Source organism: Papaver somniferum, chromosome 3 (genome assembly GCF_003573695.1).
Source record: "Papaver somniferum cultivar HN1 chromosome 3, ASM357369v1, whole genome shotgun sequence".
In the NCBI taxonomy this organism is placed as follows: domain Eukaryota; kingdom Viridiplantae; phylum Streptophyta; class Magnoliopsida; order Ranunculales; family Papaveraceae; genus Papaver; species Papaver somniferum.
The window spans coordinates 128,074,849-128,092,605 of record NC_039360.1 but is presented as its reverse complement, the minus strand read 5'-3'; positions in this window follow the sequence as shown (position 1 = coordinate 128,092,605).

Below are 17,757 nucleotides of genomic sequence, written 5' to 3'. Positions count from 1 at the left end.
TGCCCCTGTTGTTGTTGCAGCTGCCCTTGCTGGAGCTGCTGGGCTGCTGTTGCTGAAGTTGTTCCTGTTGCTCTGCTGCTGAACTGAACTGCTGCTAGTGCTGCTTCTGTTGCTGGAGCTGTGCTGTGTTTTTGTTGTTGCTGTTGCTGTGTTGTGGTGCTGTTGCTGCTGTTTCCTGCCAGGCCAAGCCTGTTGCTGTTGCTGAGTTGATCAGGTGTTGTTGTCTGATGCTGCTGTAGCTAGACCAAAACACAACTGGGCTACACAAGCTAAGGAAAAGAACAAGGCCCAACTGGGATGTGCAACTAAAAACAGAGCAGCTGGGCTGTGCTTAAGCAAGTAAGCCTAAACCCATTAAGAGAACCCAACCTGTGGGCTTCCATTTTTAATTTGTGGGCTTGTAATAATTTTTTCCATTTTTTTTTGTTGGGCTTGTAATTTAAGTTAACTTTTGGGTTTGTTTTTGAGCTTAACTGTGGGATTGTCCCTATCAAAATTTTGGGTTTCAAAAACCCAACAAACAACCTAAACAAGTTTAACTGAACCTACCAACTCAGCTGGGCTTCGTTAGTTTCTGGGCTTGCTGAAGTCGTTAGTGGGCCGTGTACCCAAACTCTAGGCCGAAAGTTGGGCTCTGTTTCACAACAGTTCCTAAAACCCATTGCCTCACCAAAGCACAACCAAAACAGTGGGCTTATCCCAATAAGAACCAAATTTTTAATCCCATAAAAACCCAAATGACTATTCACACATGTATCAACCTAGCCAACCTGAAATGCATGCTTGTACCTTTTGTGGTGGTTTAGACCACCCTGATGAATATTGTGATATTTTGCATGAATTTAGGCAATCTAGGGGATACCATGAAAATCCAAATTATGAAATACCCACAAATTATGAGGCTGGTAGTTATTGGGACCATAATCAACCTTTCCAAGGTTGCGATCAATCTTTTATAAACCCTAATGACCATGCACACATGTACCATTCACCACAATTTGAACATGAACAATTTTGTACTCCCATGAGCCCTTATATGCAATCTGTGAAAGGAAGTCTCGAAATCATCAATAATATTAGATGTGAATTACAAGACTTGCATGATCATCCATATAGTAACATCTCTGAATTGCCTTTTTCTAGTGAATCTCATGAACGACCATATGTTGAATATGCATCTGAAACTAGGATACCCATTTGTGAAGGCCTCTCCCACATTGAACAACTTAATATGATGTTAAGGGAGAATCTGATTCATTCACAAAATATGGGATGGAAGGAATTTCATGATGAAATGTATGTTGTCCCTAATAAATTGTCTAGTCCCATTCATGTAAATGATGTTGAATATGAACCTAGTTTAGAGGAACATGAATCGACTAAGGACACCACCACTTTTAATGAGGACCAATATGCATGTTACCATGATGATGATTATGATGATAATGTTGTTATGTTAGAAAAACATGAAAATATTGTGGAACCTTTTGGTTCAATAACATATGGCTTCTCGCCCTCGACCTTCATGAATGTTGTTTTTTCTAACACTCATTGTGATTCATATGATCTTGATGCTGATATGGGGCTTGTACAATTATTCTTTGAAGATGAACATGACATAGGAATAGTTGAATCTTCTGTAGACACTAATGTTATTATGCATGAAAATGAATTTGATGTGTCTGATTCCCTACCTAAGTCACAAAATGTTATTTCTTCCGATGGTGATTTGAGTACCTCGGACAATCATGATGCCGATTTAGGTTTTGATGTTTTGTTCGATAAATGTGTGCATGATTTGCCTGAATTACATATTGAGATTATTCCACCCAATCTAGATTCGGTTTGCAACAAAATTTTTAAACCAACTTTTTTGAAAATCCCCAACCTAGGATTGGAACTGTGTGCCTCCCAAGTCCTCTTGGACTATTTTGCTTCAAAATATAACACTTTTAAGGAGCCACAGTTGGAATGTATTTCTTTGCCCATCCCGAAAACAGTCCATTTTGAGTTAGACCTTTCGAATCCTGAACCCCCAAAATTTTCAAATTTTGTGCTTAAAAATAAATCCTTTGAAAAATTTAGGTTCGGGGGTGATTCATTCGGTTTTTCACTCTCACCCCCATTTCAGTCCAATTTTAGTGTTTTGAAACTTTCTATGTTTCAACACTTCGTCTTTTGGGTTGATCCTCAACTCTTTAGATTGTTAGTGTATGTTGAATTTTTTGTAAATAATCCAATAGATAAAAATTTTAAAAATCCTTTTGTTCCTTTTGTATATATTTTGCTAATCCAATATGATCTCGGCTGACATATGTTGGATTTTTGCATTGAATAACGGAGTTCTAATCTTGCTTTCGCCGAAATCGGGTATTCTCTTTCCTTTTTCTCTACTCAACATGATCCTCTTCATATGTTGTATTATAATTTTTTCATATTTTGAAACATTGAGGACAATGTTTAGTTTAGGTTTGGGGGTGAACAGTAGATACTTTGATAATATGCTATAATTGAAAACAGAACTCCTTCTTTTTGAAATTTTTTTTTTTTTTTAAATTCCAAAAAAATTACAAAAATTGAAAAATCATAAAAATTGAGCTCATTTACCTTGAAATGTTGATTCTTGTGCATGTATGTAAACATAAGGATTCTTAGTCTAGATATTTAGGCACCCCTGATTCTAGCACAATTCACATAGTGATAAGAAACTTGCACGCGCACGATCTACCAATACATGTATAGCCTCATCCTTGAGGTGTTCTATCGGAAGTTTTAGTTGCCAATCACTTTAGAATACTGAACGAAACTTGACTAGCTTGTTCTTTGGTTGGTTGGGATAGAAGGTGGAGGTTACATTAAGAAAGACAACCATCGAATTTAACTGGGTGCATCAAAAAGGGATACCTCTTGCAAAGTGTCATGTAATTTTTTGTTTCTTTTTGTTATGTATCAAAAGTGTTAGCATGTTAAAAAAAAAAAAAAAGAAAAAAAAAATCAAAGAAAAAAAAGAAAAAAAAATCAAGTATTTATCAATTCCATCCTCTTGTTCCAAAAATAAGAGAGTAGTCAATGTAAATAAGAGTCATGTAAAGAGTCATCTTTTGTTGTATTATAGTAAGCAAGGAAGGGTGCATGCCATTGATGTACAACGCGAGTAATTGTGAAATACCTCCAACTCATTCACAATTCTCGTAAAGTCCGGACAGCTAGCTAGATTTCGACCTCGGTTCTTAGCCTGAGAAACTATCTCTTGGTGATTAGTAGTCATAACATCCGATCTTTCTTTACGCATGTGTAGATACACTTTACACTCTTATCACATGTCTTTATTTGTTATCAGTGCTAGGATTGTGCCTTTGATAGCTAGATTGACATCTCCATTTTGCTGTGAGCTTCTACTGTCTTGCACATGGCACATTTCATGGAATCTGAGCTTATATTTTGTCCTAGAACTTTGTAGGTACGTTCTAAGCAAACCTTCACGAGACTTCACTCGTCCACTAGGGACACTTAGTGGTTTAAAAGGCTTAGTGCATACGCTAAATGCATTCGAGAGACCAGCGACAGTGGTATAGATAGGATTTCCTTAGTTTTGTTTTACTTGAGGACAAGTAAAATTCAGGTTTGGGGGTATTTGATGAGTGCTAAAAAGTGCATATTTCTATATATTTTTCTTGGCATTTAACTCATCTTTTGTGCATTAATTCTACATTTTATCTCATATTCTGTATTTTCATTGTTTTCAAGAATAAATACTTTTCTTAATTAATTTTGCATTTTTAGGTACTAAAGCCTGGTTAACTCACGGAGCGAAAAGAACAAAGAAACGGCAAAGACTCCCGCAGAAAGGCAGCGAAGAATGATGTTTGCAAGAGCCGGATCAACTGGAAGTGGGATTGAAGAGGAAGAATTGTCCTTAAAGAAGATATGGGCTTGGCATACCCAAGGCCCAAAACCCTCACCCAAACCCATTTCCAATATCCATACTCGTCTCCTTCGCCAGCCGTCAGATTGGATCACATCTGAATCCAATGGTCGCAACATCGCCAGTACATCAAAGTCTGAAGCTCCTGTCTAACACTACAGCACCTAACTCCATCTTGAGCCGTCAGTTTCGTTGTATTAGAAATCCGACGGTCGATACCAGTCTCTTCACTTGTAGCCGTTAGATCAATCTATCATTTCCGCATCCCACGGCTCAGCTTCGCGAATCATCGAGACTTGATGAAACCGCTCAACACCCTAATACCCAATTATATACCCATTAGCCAAACATGCCTTAACCCTAAAACTATCGATCCAAACTTTCTTCTTCCATCTTCTTCACCCATTCCCTCCCATGCCGTCGCTGCCAATACTACCAACTCCGTCTGCAGCCTCTCAACCACCACCATCCTTCATCATAACACACCAACCCTAAAACCCATCATCACTACCACTTTCACCAACTCTATAGACTTCTATTCCACCAATTTCACGCCTCACCAATCTCATGAACCCTAGATGTGAAATTGGTAGAATAGGTTGAAATAGAGTTGTGATTAGAGCATGGGTAGACGCAGGAGAAGGAATAAAGGCATGGGTCGAAGAAGATTGAGTGATTTCAGAGAGTTAGGTATGTCAATTTTGCTTTTTGTAAAAACCCTAATTTCAACTGTTTAATTTGGGGATTTGGGGATTTTCTCTGTAAACCCTAATTGATTAATTTGGGTATAAATATGGGTTTTGTGTGTGTGTTGTAACGATGCCTGGACTAGCCAGTGCTTCACCCAAGAGGACTGGAATAGCCAGTGCCTCAAGGGTTAGTTTTTATTTTAAATGATGTTGTAAACTTCAATTGTTTTTATCCTATCCATGCTCTGATCTTGTTGTGCTTGAATTGTCTAGGATTGAATATCCTTATAGGTTGTTAAAACACTAAGCAAGCTTCTCTGCGGGTAGTTGTAGTGTGAGAGCCCCAACTACCACAAGGTTTAGAATTCATCTTAGTGCCTTTAGACTCCTTTCTAGACCAACCCTTAGATGAACAGCCGGCTTTGAACCGCAACTGTCATCTAGTTATTCAGAAAGCCTAGAAGCTGACTGATAACTAACAAGGGACAAGAACATAGTTGGAAGACCTGCCTTTGTTTCTTTATCACTGCCCTTGGCTAACAGCCTTGGTTTGTTTGTCTTTGTTTCACTGTTCTTGTTCACTGCCACTGATTTTTCTTGTTAACTGTCACTTGCTTCATTACTTCAATTCACACCCAAGTCTCTGTTGTTCGACCCTGCCTTGCACACTCACTACAACAGACCCTGTGCACTTGCAGGTATCATTTCTGTGACTCTTTTAGAGAGCCACCATGTTGTGATCATCGAGACTGATTTGTCAAGATCTTCATCTGATGCATTAGTCTCAGAGTGATCATCTTCAGATATATACACATTTTTACTTTTATCAAGTAATTTTGTGTCCTTTTGTGCTTTGAAAGCAACATCCTTGCTAGATTTGGATATATGCTCATGATCAAAGATCTTTAGCTTCCCAACCAAAGTATTTCTGGAGAGGGTATCAAGGTTATTTCCTTCAACGATGGCATGCTTCTTAGAATCGTATCTAGATGGCAGTGATCTGAGAATTTCTATCACAATGTCCTTTTCAGGAATAGTCTTACCCAATGCAAAAGATGCATTAACAATTTCATACACTTTGTGATTAAACTCATCCAATGAATCTTCATCTGCCATACGAAGGTTTTCCCAATCGAAATTTAGGTTTTGAAGCATGACTTCCTTTTCACTGGTATTTCCTTCGAATACGGTTTCTAAAATGTCCCACGCATCTTTAGACCTAGTGCAATTTGACACACGGTGCTGAAGATTTGGGGAAATGGCATGTATGATGGCATTCAAACCGTCGGAGTTTTTCTTTGCAGCAAGTATCTCAGCAGCATCGTATTCGCCAATATTCTTTGGAACATTAGCATTACCTATTGCCACAACGGGAGCATCATAGCCATTAACAACATATACCCATGATTGAAAATCACGCGATTGAAGAAAAGCTCGAATAGCAATTTTCCACCATTAGTAGTTTGAGCCATCGAAGACTGGTGGTATGTTAATAGAGATAACACCTATGTCCATAGAGTCAGATCGCAACAAACACGAACTTTTTGAGATCGTAAACGTGTTTGCCTGCTCTAATACCAATTGAAAATGCGGGGTCTAACAACCTCACCCAATATTTCGATTAGAAATCTGTACAGACTAACTCTAATATACTTTTAAGAGAATCAACTAGACATTCAGACTCAATCTTAATAAAAAAGTATATCAAGGAGTTAATATCTCTATCTCTCGATTTGATCTATATTCAAACAAATAGAAATTTGTGAGTCTTTATCAAACACAAGAGGTATAAACTTGGATGGTACCAAAGACCAATATCCAAGGATCAATCAATTTCAAATCAACAACCAAAGGTTGGATTTCACAATTGATCGATACAATGCACAACCTGTGATATTTCAATTATATAACAAAATATAATGCGGAATAGAAATAACACAGACACCAGAAATTTTGTTAACGAGGAAACCGCAAATGAAGAAAAACCCCGGGACCTAGTCCAGATTGAACACCATACTGTATTAAGCCACTACAGATACTAGCCTACTACAAACTAATTTCGGTCTGGATTGTACTTGAACCCTAATCAATCTCACACTGATTCAAGGTACAGTTGCGCTTCTTGCGTCTCTGATCCCAGCAGGATACTACGCAATTGATTCCCTTAGATGATCTCACCCACAACTAAGAGTTGCTACGACCCAAAGTCGAAGACTTGAATAAACAAATTTGTATCACACAGAAAAGTCTATGATAATAGATAAATCTGTCTCCCACAGATAAACCCTAAGAGTTTGTTCCGTCTTTTGATAGAAATCAAGGTGAACAGGATCTAATTGATAACCCGGGACTTATATTCCCGAAGAACAGCCTAGAATTATCAATCACCTCATAATAATCTTAATCGTATGGTAGCGAAACAAGATATTGTGGAATCACAAACGATGAGACGAAGATGTTTGTGATTTCTTTTTTATCTTGCCCTATCAGAGATATAATCTCAAGTCAATTATTCAGTTGAACTCGTACGACAAAAAATGGCAAGATCAGATCACTCAACTACAAGAGAAGTAGTTTCGTCTGGCTTCACAATCCCAATGAAGTCTTTTAGTCGTTAACCTACAGGGTCTCAAGAAGAAACCTAAAGTTAAAGGAGAATCGACTCTAGCAAAACCAACTAGTATCACATAGGAGGTGTAGGGATTAGTTTTTCCAGTTGCTAGAGTTCTCCCTTATATAGTTTTCAAATCAGGGTTTGCAATCTATGTTAGCTTAGTAACAAAGCATTCAATATTCACCGTTAGATGAAAAACCTGATTCAACCAAGCTAATATTTTTCCAACGTTAGATCGAAACTTAGCTTGTCACACAGAAATGAAATATATTTCATTTAGGTTTGAGTAACCGTACCTAAACGTGTACACTTAGTTGGTTCACAAATAGTTAACCAATGGTTAGCCATATGAGCACTTCCATATTAACCGTATTCATCATTCTCATAATGACTCAAAAGAACTAGTTGAAGAGTTGTTCAATTGCTTAGGTCTTTATTCATAGACACAATTGAAGCAAAATCGGTTTGATTCATTTGAATCAATTCATGAACAATATAGCCACGGTTTGCAAAGATTGCATTCCTTATAATTTATTGTTTTAAGTTCATGAACTACCGATTTGAGAAATAACCAGCTTGGGTACGTGTACGGGTATGCGTACCTTAGCTACCGGATTTGAGTTGGCTTTTGGTTTCCAAACTCAGCAGAATTTTTCGGGTAGAAAAGTTCCGCCAGTACGCGTACCTAAGGTGACTGGTTTATGAGTTCGTAAACTCCAAACTCAGCAGAATTTTCCGGGAGGAAAATTTCCGCCAGTACGCGTACCCAACCTGTCTCCTTCACCAATACCGTATGCACACATATGCACACACTTGGTTTCCGGTACATGAATTTATACACTAATGTGCGAACACACTATATATGCTTATATCCTTAGATGGTAATCTCAACTCTACATTTCAATCATTGAAACATTCTTCTATAATGTTATAATAGTTGTTATGCACAACTATCATCATCAAAGCCATTTTCAATATTGAAACGTCATCATGACTTTCATCACGGGTAAAGATGAAAAATGGTTAAAGCGAAAGCTTACCAACACATATTTCAAGAAAAAGATAGGCGAGTAAACTCGGCTCGAAATAGCAAATGTGTATGTATGAAAACTATCATACTTATACGACTTTTGTCTCAAGAGTAGGAGATAGAGTAGATAGACTTTTGAGTGATAGATAAGTTCAAGTCTCCATATACCTTTTAGTAGGATGAAGTTCCATTGGTTCCTTGAGTAGTTCTTCGTCTTCGTAAGATGATCGCCATGGAGTCTGGAGCTCAACTACACTTAACAATCATAGTTCGAGACTTAGCTATAAGTAGACTAGAAATCAAGACACATAGTTTTGACAACTAAACTTGACAAACAAGCTTGAGATAGCAACGTTTGCGAGTTCGACCGAGCAATTCTCTAACAATATCATTGAAATATCACAGGTTGTGCGTCGAATCGATCAATTGGGAAATCCAACCTTTGGTTGTTGATTGAAATTGATTGATCCTTGAACATTGGTCTTTGGTATCGTTCAAGTTAATTCTCTTATATTCAATCGGGCTAGAAAATTCCTATTTGCTGATTGCAGATTGAATTGAGAAAGAGAGATACAAAACTCTTTGATATACTTTTATCTAGATTGAGTCTAACTATCTAGTTGATTCTCTTGAAAGTATATTGGAGTTTGTCTATTCAGATTTCTAAACGAATTGTTGGGTGTGGTTTTTAGACCCACGCTTTTTCAATTGGTATCAGAGCAGGCAAACACATTAAGGACCTTATAAGTCTGTGTTTGCAGCGATCTTATATGGACAGAAGTGATATCTCCATAAACGTACCACCAGTCCTCGATGGCTCAAATTACTTATGGTGGAAAATTGTTATGCATGCGTTTCTTCAAGCGCGTGATTTTCAATCATGGGTTTATGTGGCTAATGTCTATAATCCTCCGGTAGTTACAGAAGGCGATGTAACAGTTCCAAAGGATATTGGTAGATATGATGCCGCCGAGATTCTTGCTGCAAAACAAAATTCTGATGGTATAAATGCTATCATTCATGCCATTACTCCAGAGCTCCAGCATCATGTGACTACTTGAACAAAGTCTAGATATGCTTGGGATATCTTAGAAACTGTATTTGAAGTGAATACCAGCGAAAAAATAAGCTAGGCTTCAAAACCTAAACTCCGATTGAGAAAACCTTCGTATAAAAGATGAAGATTCATTCGATGAATTTAATCACAAAGTGTCTAAAATTGTTAATGCATTTTTTGCGTTGGGTAAGACTATTCCTGAAAAGGACATTGTGATGAAAATTCTCAGATCGCTGCCATCTAGATACGATTCTAAGAAGCATGCCATCGTTGAGGGACATAACCTTGATACTCTTTCCAGAAATTCTTTGGTTGGAAAGTTAAAATTATTCGATCATGATCAGAATACAGTCAGAACTTCTGCGTTCAATGTTGTGACCATTACAAGTGAAGCTTTTAACTTGTCATAGGCTGATGAGTGTTGTTCTAATCAATCTGATCTTAATAGATCACTGATTACACAAAAGATCAAGGATATTGTGAAGAAAAGCAAGAGATCCGGGAGAATATCTTCTCTCTCTGTTGCTATTGATGATTCAGTTCAAGAAGAAATATCTCAGTGTATCAATGGTATATGTTCAGGATTTTCAGCCCTCCCGGCAAAAGTCTCCATAAACTCAAATTCTGGCTCGGAATGTGAGTCTGAAACTGAGATTTTAGATTTCTTGGATAAAAGTGAAGAAATTCACAAGGAAAATCTTCAACTAAAGGCTTTGTTGGAGAAACTTGAATCATCACTTCAGGTGAAAACTCTTGAGATTGATTGTCTTAATGATGAATTCACCAAAACCCTATCTCTGAAAGAAAAAGAGATTAATTCTCTCAAGTGTGACCTGCAAAGGTTGACTTGAAGCTCCGACAAAATTTCAGCGATGTTATTTGGTCAAAAGGCTTTTGGAAACACAAAAGGTTTAGGGTTCAAAAATAAGACTGTGAGCACAATCAACTCATTTGTTCCGGCGGGTTCTGGAACAACTGATTTTGTAAGTTATGATAAACATGAGTCATCTTTACGAAGCAAAAACTCTTCGCTGTTTTGCTCATTTTGTGGAAGTGCAAGTCATATTCAAAATAAGTGTTGGAGATTCAAGAGGAACAACAAAAGAATTTCCAAAATTCAAAATGACATGCACAGAATGAGTCTGAGTATGGAGAAATAACAAATGACTGAGTAAAAGAAGAAGATGACTAAAATAATTAGAGCCAGACGAGGTAAGTCTGTTTACCCAACAAACCTTGATATGTCATCTTGTGACAGAAGAAGTGAACGTTGTGTTCACTCCATTACTATCTAATCATAGTAATGTGATGAATCCTTATTTTTGACTTGGAATAAGGATCCCATCAAGGTTACTCAAGTCTGTAAAATATGTTGGTTATTTTTTTCATTTATGACTAAGAGTTATTTTGAGTAAGTGAATATTTTGTTGGTTAAGATAGATAATGGAACGTGAACTGTGAATACTTTTTCATAGGCTCTTTAGGGTTAGTTTTCCTAAAAGTCTATTTATGTTCATTCGTGATCAGAATTGTACTTCACTTCTTCTCTTTGAAAGATACAATATCATGGCGCCTATGATCAGAGGTACTACAAAAGGGGATGCAGTAGAAGCTTTCAATGTGTATCTATGTGAAGGAATTTTGTCCTCAAGAAAGAGAAAGGTGAAGGCCGCAGTTACTAATTCAGGTTCTTCATCTAATTGTCTTTTGTCTGTTTGTCATCATGATAATAACTTCAGGACTATGGTGAAAGATTTCATCAGAAAAAGAAATGATTTAAAATCTCAAATCGTTTCATCGTTAGAAGAAATATCTCACTATGAAAAAATGTTGTCTCTAACAAAGAACACTCTGCATGGACTGAAAAGAGAACTTAGTGAATTAACTGATATTTCTGAAGATCTGGAGGAATTGAACGATCCCATTATCAATGGTTTTTTCAATAATGAGAAGGAATTCTCAGTGGATGCCTTGAGAAATCTCTACAATGTCTAGGAAACTTCTTATGAGAATTTATTCTTGTGTTTTAAGAAGGATAACTAGGGTTTGGAATAGCCATTATTGTGAGTACACATTGCTATTGCCAACGTTTTTATCTTGCAATGTTTTTAGATTTATTTATTTAAATTCTAAAGTTTATTTGGAAGATGATTTTAGCAGTATTAATGTTTATGGTTTTATATATTGCAAATTGTTATGGGATATGTTGTTTACGTCCGTGAACCTTGACTGTTCCATACTTGTTCAAAAGTTATCTCTATTATGTCGGTATGAAAGTATTGATAAAAGATAGGATGAACTTTTGACTACAAAAGTTAAGCCTTTTATATCATTATGCAAATATTGATGGGAGAAAGGATGAACTTTTGTTTACAAAGATTAAGTCAATTATATGTCATTGTGCAAATAGTGATGAAAAATAGAATGAATCTTTGATTATTCCGCAGTGTGGTCTTTCACTGATCCACATCTTTGTGCATATACCGTGTTGCTCCGTAAGTTCTCTTACATTGAGCATGACCAATTGAATTGATCATTTTCCTTGTGGTTAATTCAATTGAGTTTTTGGATAAAAATTCATATTCTTATGTGATTTGTTAATGTCCAAAAATATCTTTCTTTTCATGTAAAAGTAAGGCCGCTCTTGTTGCTCTTTCGGGAATGACATTTTATGAGGGAGAGTTCTTAATTGAACTTGTGCTTAATTACCAAATCTTTGTGGGGAGTGCGGGTGTGGAATATTGTAGGGGTTATCTTGTATCTTTATAAACTCCTTGATGAATGCATTTAATTTCGGCTATATGATTGTATCTAAACAAGTTGATATGTTGTTCTCTTTTAGTCATGAAGTATCTCTGTGAAAATTTCATGAGGATCCCACTGGTTTTCGTACCTTTTCCAATTTATATTGACAAAAAGAGGGAGAATTAATGTGTAGTTCACACTACAAATACATATGGTTTATGGATCATTATGTAAAGGGGAGTGGTTTTCATGTTGAGATGAAGTATTGACTAAGGGGGAGTGATACATATCACCATAGTATTGTTGTCAAAGTTGTGATACAATTGGACTTTGATAGTGTAGAATGATACTATGACACTATATAACAATGATTAAGAGCAACTGTTTCCCCATTGTTATTGCTACAGATCTTCAACAACAATGATGCGGAATTAAACACATTTGGAATCATTGGAGTACTTGGAAGTGACGAAGATTTCGAGTAATGTTGAAGAACCAAGGACATCAAGCATTTGGATGAGAAGCTACAAAGTTTATTTATTTTGTAATCCATATGTATTGATAGTTTTGTCACTAAAATTGACAAAGGGGGAGATTGTTAGAGCATTGCTCGGTCTAACTCGCAAGCTTTGCTATCTCAAGCTTGTTTGTCAATGTTAGTGATCAAAACTCCAAGTATTGATTTCTAGTCTACTTATAGATGTCTCAGACTAGGATAGATTGTGTAATTGAGCATTAGACTTCACGGCGTGCATCAATTGAAGACGAAGAACTACTAAGGCGAGCTTGTGGAACTTCATCAACAAAAGGTATGTGGAGACTGAAACTCATCTATCACTTGGAAAGTCTATTTCTACTTTATTTCCTATATTGAGACATAAGTCGTGTTACGATATAGTTTTCTATTATACACATTTGAGATTTCGAGCTGAGTTTAACTCGCTTACATATTTATCGGAATATGTATTGGTAAGCTTTCGTTTCAATCAATTTCATCTTGATCATGTGAAAATCGCCGAGTAACATCTTACATGGTTTTTGTGATACAATCATTTGGTGTAGACTTGGAATGTTTCGTTATGATTATTTCAATAACTTAAAAATTGCTTTGATGCTAATAATGTGTGAAAACTTCTATTGCCATCCTCTAAGAAAGTTTCAATGATTGAAATAAGAGTTTAGAATACTTAACTACCATTGGATTATAAACATATTGTGCATTCTTGCATGTATGTGATCCATGACCGGAACTAAAGTATGCATACCCGTATGCATACTTGAAGTTGTGAAATTCCGTGTACCAAGTACACATACCAGTACGCATACTTGCGTAAGGTATAGGTCTTGGAATTTCTGCTGGGTTTTGGAAGTGTACTAAGTATGCGTACTCGTTCGCATACTTGCGAACCCAAACTCAGACTGGATACTTAAGTATGCGTACCTGTTTGCATACTTGAGTGGTTAAAGTTCTAAAATCGGTTGGCTCATAAACTAATACACTTATATATTAAGGAATGCATTCTTTCCAAACCTTGGCTATAATGTTCATGAATTGATTCGAGTGAATCAAACATATTTTGCTTCAATTGTGTTCTTGTATACTTCTATGAGAATATAGCAATTAAACAACTCTTTAACTAGTTTCATTTGAGTCATTTGAACTAGTTATGGTTAAGATGAATAAGGTTGATATGAGAGTGTTCATATAGCTAACCTCGGTTAACTACGGTTGAGCCAACATGATGTACTCGTTTAGGTACAGTTACGTAAACCTAAATGAGGGTACAATTCATTTGTGTATAACAAGCTAAGTTCGATCTAACGGTCGAAAGATATTATCTTGAATCTAATCAGGTTTTCATCTAACAATGAGTATTGAATGCTTTGTTACCAAGGTAACATTTATTGCAAACCCTGATTTGAAAACTATATAAAGGAGAACTCTAGCAACTGGGAAACCTAATCCCCACACCTCCTGAATGATACTAGTTGCATAAGCTAGAGTCGATTTTCCTTTAACCTTAGGTTTTTCATGAAACCCTTTAGGTTAACGACTTGAAGACTTCATTTGGATTGTGAAGCCAGACCCAACTATTTTCTTTGTAGTTGCGTGATATGATCTTGATGTTTCTATCGTGTTTGAGTACTATCTTCTTTAAGATTGGATTGAGATTTAATCTCTGATAGGCAAGATAAAAAGTAGTTACAAACATCTTCGTCTCATCGTTTGTGATTCGACAATATCTTGTTTCGCTACCATACAATTAAGATTATTGTGAGGTGATTGATATTTCTAGGTTGTTCTTCGGGAATATAAGTCCGGTATATCAATTGGTTTCTGTTCACCTTGATTTATCAAAATACGGAACAAAACTCGTAGGTATTTATGTGGGAGACAGATTTATCTATTTTTATAGACTTTTCTGTGTGAGACAGATTTGTTTATCAAGTATTCGAATTTGGGTAGTAGCAACTCTTGGTTGTGGGTGAGATTAGCTAAGGGAATCAAGTGCGTAGTATCCACTGGAAGCAATAAAATCACCAATGGAGAAGTTCAGGAAGTAATCGACCTAGTCTATTCTACGGGGTTGATGCCTGCGGTCGAAAATTTGGTTCTTGGTTACGACAAACCTCTTTGTTCTGCTTTTACCGAGAGATATTACGGGGAAACAGATACTTTGCATCTTCCGTTTGGAGAAATGACGATAACTCCAAATGAATCGAAGTTCATTACCGGGCTAAAGATAGAAGGTAAATCCGTGAAGCACGAAGACTATACGCAAGAGCTTGACTGAGACAAGATTTACGCGTTCACCAAGAATTTGTTCCAATGGGATGAGACGAAGACCAAGTCAGAGATTCTAGTAGGCAAGGCAAAGCAGAGGATATTCCATCTCTAGAAGCTGAGGGACAACTTCATGGGAACAAAGAAGCTTCGTGCTGAGGGAAAAAAGTTGACGCCGGAACGTATCATCGCCACGGCCAATGCATATGTCCTCTACGTCCCGGGAGCTGTCATATTCCCCGACGTTTTCGGTGCCCATGTGAGCGCCAACTTTATTCAGTTGTTGCAACCATTTTACAAGATTCATGAATACTCTTGGGGCACTGCCATCCTTGCACACTCGTTGAACGAGTTGAGAAAGGCTTATAGGGCTCAAAGGAACCAAATCAGAGGGAATATGGCTTTGCAGGAATGGATATATTTACACTTCCAAATATTTGCTCAAAGGGCTTTTCTTAACAAGGAATGGGACCACAGACATTATGGAGACATGTACAACTACAAAAGTAAGCCGAAGACCTAAGAATTGGATTATCTGAAGTTGAGACGCAAGTTGGACAATTTGACGACGAAAGATGTTGTCTTTGACCCCTACAAGAATGATTTGGACAAAGGAAAGGGAAAGATGGCAGGGTGCGCCGAGCAACAAAATTATTTTGGGCCTTTGTTTCACCCAAGAGGATATGTAATGTACAACCCGACAAGAGTTGCAAGACAATGAGGATACAAACAAAAAATCCCAAAGGAGCATAAGATGTTTAAAATCAATAAGAAAAAAAAACCACTTGATAATGATATTGAGATTTTTCACCACCCTTTACCATCATGTGAATATTGGGAAGACAGAAGATACAACGGATATGCTATGGATGGTCGATCTCAAACAGATGATGAGGCAATTCCGGGTTACATGCCTTGGTACCTCAATGTTTCGCATACTCGAGTGATACGAGTAGATGGGAGGCCTCAGATAGAGGACAAAGATAAAGCTCTCGAATGTCTGGTGCGTATTGTTACTCAAATACGATTTTGTTAATGGTTTTAACATTTTCTGTTGAATGTTTGTTGTTAAAAATGGAAATAGAGATGCCGAGTCGGGTACTTGATAACCCAAGCAAAACTAGAAATCAGGAAAGGGAAAAATGTTAAGGCCAATGAAAAGCTGATTGATGTATTGAACAGTCACGAAGATGTAGAAGCGGGTGAAAAGTTTGGGGAAGCGGTGGAGGAGGAGGAGGAGGAGGAGGAGGAGCCAAATAAAAAGAGGAAAAGAGTCACCATCACCACAAAAAGGAACTCTGAAGGTGCATCGAGAAGCGCCCAACCTCCTAAAAGAGGACGATGTGGACGTGGTCGTGGTGGGGATGTTCATGAATGAACGGTTTCAAACTTATGTCTTTAACTATGGATAATTATGGAGTCAAAACTTATGTTTTAAAATTATTGTCGAATTATGTTTGGTTATATTCCTAGTTTATGAATGACTGAATCTGGTTTCTTTTGAAAATTGTTTGTGTTTTTCCAAGACGCCACAAAAGAACCAACTACAATGTGTGTGTGCAAAAAATGCAGGATTCTGGCAGTTTTTCGGCGGTTTACATTTACCAATATATAATCCGATTCTGACAGTTCTCAAGGGGTTCACTTTCAGAATCGGTCTATGTGGTCATATCGCGTAATCCGATTTCTGCGAGGAAAAGTGACAATTTTTCTGTAACTTTTTTTACCAGGAATCAGATTACATGTGCATTATTAAAGTCCGATTGTTGAGAGGCATATTTTGACAACCTTCCTAATCGGTCTATGTGGGCACTCCATGTAATCCAATTCTTCTGAGGAAAAGTGGCACATTTTCTATATCTTTTTTTGCCTAGAATCAGATTACATGTGCAGTATTAAAATCTGATTATTAAGAGGCATATTTTATATGATTTTGCAAGGACACAATCGGTATATGTGGAAATTCCTAAAATCCGATGGTGTGAATTGAATTCGAAAAAATAAGTTGTTGAGACTTCATCTATATAAGGACAACCTCGTTGAGCCACTCCGACATCACACACTGAGCCTAGAAAATAGAATGGGAACCGTATGAAGATTTGTGTCTCGTTAAATCGTTCCGTGACAATACGTTCCATGAACGTTCGAATGAATATATTCAATGTTTTGGAAGAGAGTTAACGAGTTCTTTTACGGGCGTACCGGAAATCCCAATAACCGCAAATAGAAAGACTTGGCTTTTCGATTCTAATACATAAAAAGCGCTATTCGAGAGTATGTTAAAGTTAGAAATATGATGTACCAACATCATCCACGAGCTCCTCTTAAAGAAAAAGTGAGTAATCCGATCATTTTTATACCTACGTCGCCGTTAAAAGTTCGCATACTAATATTTAAGAATTCATTGAATTTCAGCTGGAACGTTTCAATTGGCTATGGAGAATTCGTAATGGGGAAACTAAGTTCGTTCACCACAAAGAATATACGACGTTGTACTGACGTGCTCAGAGGTTCATTGAGGAACATTTGATGTGTCAAATTCTAGAATTCCCATATTGAATTGTCCTATATATGTAATGCGCTAGTTTCCTAAACTATGTAATGAATATTTTGTTTCTGAAAGTAAGATAAAATTGGATTATGTGGACATCAGTAAACATCGATTATGAAAATCGGTTTATGTGGGTATTGAAAAATCCGATTCTGGGTTTACTTCGTCATTTGGAAAAATTCAACCCAGAATCGGTTTACAACTGCACTAACATCAAGCGATTCTGGATCGAGTTTAAAAAAAAGAATTAACATTTTTTCATGTGTTTGATGATGAATGAATGATACTTAATTTCAAGGTTAATTTGATTAATCATAACTTAATCATCAAAATTAGCACTAATTAATCAGGGGCAGTTTCG